We start from the raw sequence: 3359 nt of genomic DNA on the forward strand, positions 1-3359 counted from the left end.
TCCCAGCTGAGCCAGAAACTATTACCCTCACAATCTAAAGAAGTGTGAATCACAGATGCTTAATTGTCTAAAGGTGTAGCTGTGTGTTTTACTGCCTATCAATGGAGCCGTGGCTGAGTTGTTGTTGTTTTTTTGGCTCAGTTTTGGGGTTTCTGGTTAAAGGCTGGTCTCTTTGTGGTTTACTGAAGGCTGAGATTGGGTAGCACTATTAAAAGTTGTTCTGGCCCAGTTCAGGGCTGGTTATAAGTTACTATTCGGCTGAGATTTGGGCCAGTTATGGCTCATGTCTGTAGTCCAGATCTGGGCCAAAGTGGCTCAGTGGGAAATGCTGTCTCCTCACAGCAAGAAGATCTCTGGTTCGAGTCCCAGCTGAGCCAGAAACTATTACCCTCACAATCTAAAGAAGTGTGAATCACAGATGCTTAATTGTCTAAAGGTGTAGCTGTGTGTTTTACTGCCTATCAATGGAGCCGTGGCTGAGTTGTTGTTGTTTTTTTGGCTCAGTTTTGGGGTTTCTGGTTAAAGGCTGGTCTCTTTGTGGTTTACTGAAGGCTGAGATTGGGTAGCACTATTAAAAGTTGTTCTGGCCCAGTTCAGGGCTGGTTATAAGTTACTATTCGGCTGAGATTTGGGCCAGTTATGGCTCATGTCTGTAGTCCAGATCTGGGCCAAACAAGGGCCGTAATTCTTTGCTGCATGTGGGCCGAGTGTAAATGCTTGTTTGGCCCAGAGCTGGGCCAGAAGACAATTGCTATGTGGGATAGTATCACTTATTGTGATATTTTCAATAATTGAACTATAAAAAAAACAATGCAACAATGCAATTGTATAATGGATATGGACCAACCCTGGTTTGTTGTAAAAGCAGTGTCAACAGCTGTCCGACATTCCCTTTCTTAGATCGAAAGATCTCAATTAGACGAAGACTGTGTCGATCAATGCTTTCATAGAATTCCTGCCTGAGGTTCTTTCCCACAATCCTGCTGAACTCCATGAACACCTGCAAAATAAGAGAAAATACAGAACATTATTATTTCTAAACTAAATTACACTGTGGTTAGATGCACCTGCATTGTGTGTGAGAAAAGATTAAAGGGATACTTCACACAAAAAAAGAAAATTAGCTAATCTTTTACACAGCCTTATATTGTCCCAGATACCCTAGTGAAAAAAAAAAGTATACTAAGTATACTTGCAGCCAGACTAATTCTGTTACTTCAAGTGTGTTAATGATTAGTTAACTTGAAGTGTGCTATTTTGGAACAACTATTTTTGTACTAAGTGTATTTTAGTTGTAATTAAATTATACTAAAGTATAACTTTAAGTGTATTTAGTGTACTTTTCTATACTAAATTGGAACAACTTCAAGTACACTTAGTACACTTTAAGTATATGCCTATTTACATGCTTGATTAGTGATATTAAAGTGTACTTTTTTTGTATTACGAGTACATTACAAATTATGAGTGTCCTTGAAACACACAAGCAATATACTATAAATTTATTATTTTTGAGTAAAAAATATGCTAATTTCCCCCAATGCTGAAACCACTTTTTAAGGTCATTACAATAAATACATAACTTCAAACAGTGTTTATTTAAACCTCAAATGGTTTTAGCATTGCAAAAAAAAGAATAGTATTTATAGTGCAGGTCAGGCTAAATTGTAATGTAGACACATACATTTTCTGTAAAGCTGCTTTGAGAAGTTAGTGTACAATAAATGAGGGCATAAAGTGCAAAAGCAGCAGCAGTGCACTGACCCTAGACTTGGTTGACATCACCTCTCCGTCTTCAAAGACAATCAAAACATCCAGTGGGTTCCCTCGTGACATTTCCTCTTCCTCCTCAGCAGCAATGATGGGGACTGCTGCCTTCTGCACCTGCTCAGGCTCCTTTTTCTAAATGCATTAAACAAAAGTGTTAGTATATGTCACAAAAAAATCATACAATTAACCCTTGTGTGGAAAGACATATTTAAATTTTCATAAAGTTAGTATATGTCACAACAAATCATAAAATTAACCCTTGTGTGGAGAGACATATTTACATTTTCATAAATTAAAATAAAGGTGTGAAGGGTCAGAGTAGTGTTTATTCAGTAGGACCTGTGCCCATTTAAAACCCTGTAGTACTTTTCAAAAACTTGTAGTAATTTTCACAACATGTCTTCCAGAGCTGTCGGTCAACTGGATTTAATTGGGAAAAACTTTCAGGGGTGTTTTTATTAATAAAACATCCAAATAAATATAATTTAATAAATATAAATAATAAATCAACACACCTTTATACAAACCCAAAGCAACTTTAAGATAAGTGCAAGTGGAAATATAACACAAAACATCTTTTTTTGTAATCCATATTAAGAAAGCCTACTATAACTAGAAATTTCAAGACACAACTCGTATTCTTCTGAAGCATAATGACTCGGAATCAAAAGCAAACTGAAATTTAATGTTATTCATTCTGCCAATACAGTCTGAATCAAAAATGGTGGCACACTACATTACATCAAACATCACTGATCCTTGGATATCATGATGTAATTCATGTGGTGTGAAAGAACCAGTATTTGTCTGGGCTGTGTATGCATGAGTTGATCAATGTACAGATTTAAATTTCATTCCAAAATATTGTACTGCTTCAGAAGACACATTTGTGCTGCTACATTTGCAAAAATAGCAATTAATCCAAAATTTAAATGTAGCTAAAATAAATTGATTGCAACCACTTTCCTTAATTTTTTTTTGTAAATTCAATGAATATTTTCCCCCCAGTGAAATATAGTTAATATTAATAAATATATATAAATATAAAAATATAAATAGTAAATATATTTACTATTGTTTATGTATTTATTTGATTAGCTTTTAATTAGTTATAATAACCTATAGCCCTATACTCTATACAAACATATTTTATCCAAAAGCATTATTTAAAAGAAAAAAGTTGTTTCAAGTCTGTTCAACATGATGCAGTCGTGTTTGAATGGGAAACCTGATATAATGGTGTTAAATCGTTAAGTGATGGAACATCCTGTGAAATTATGACCCTGGTGGCTTTCAAGTGTGAGGATGGGGCATCTTCTGCATCCACCACAAACCGATTGTTTTAGCTAAAGAGCTTGCATGGAGGAACATTTTTTTTTTTAGAGATGTTCAGCTAAATATATCCTCAACATTTATATAGCGTCTCATAATGTATTAAGTCCAAATGTTATATTTTGGAAATCGGAGCAACATATTGCACTAACTAAGGTTGTGCAAATAATCAAATGCGATGATCATGCGCATCTTGTCAGTAAAGCTGGTTCTGTGATTAGTAGTAAATCTCCATCACCTGCTTTCAGATGGAGCGG

At 35.1% G+C, this 3359-nt stretch overlaps 1 pseudogene; it reads right to left on the reverse strand.

Annotated features, from left to right (window-relative positions):
• Positions 1-637: 637 nt before the first annotated feature.
• Positions 638-3359, reverse strand: part of LOC107674921 (uncharacterized) — a 4413-nt pseudogene continuing 1691 nt past the window's right edge.

This window comes from Sinocyclocheilus anshuiensis, unplaced genomic scaffold (genome assembly GCF_001515605.1).
Source record: "Sinocyclocheilus anshuiensis isolate Anshui unplaced genomic scaffold, SAMN03320099.WGS_v1.1 scaffold1467, whole genome shotgun sequence".
Taxonomy (NCBI): Eukaryota; Metazoa; Chordata; class Actinopteri; order Cypriniformes; family Cyprinidae; genus Sinocyclocheilus; species Sinocyclocheilus anshuiensis.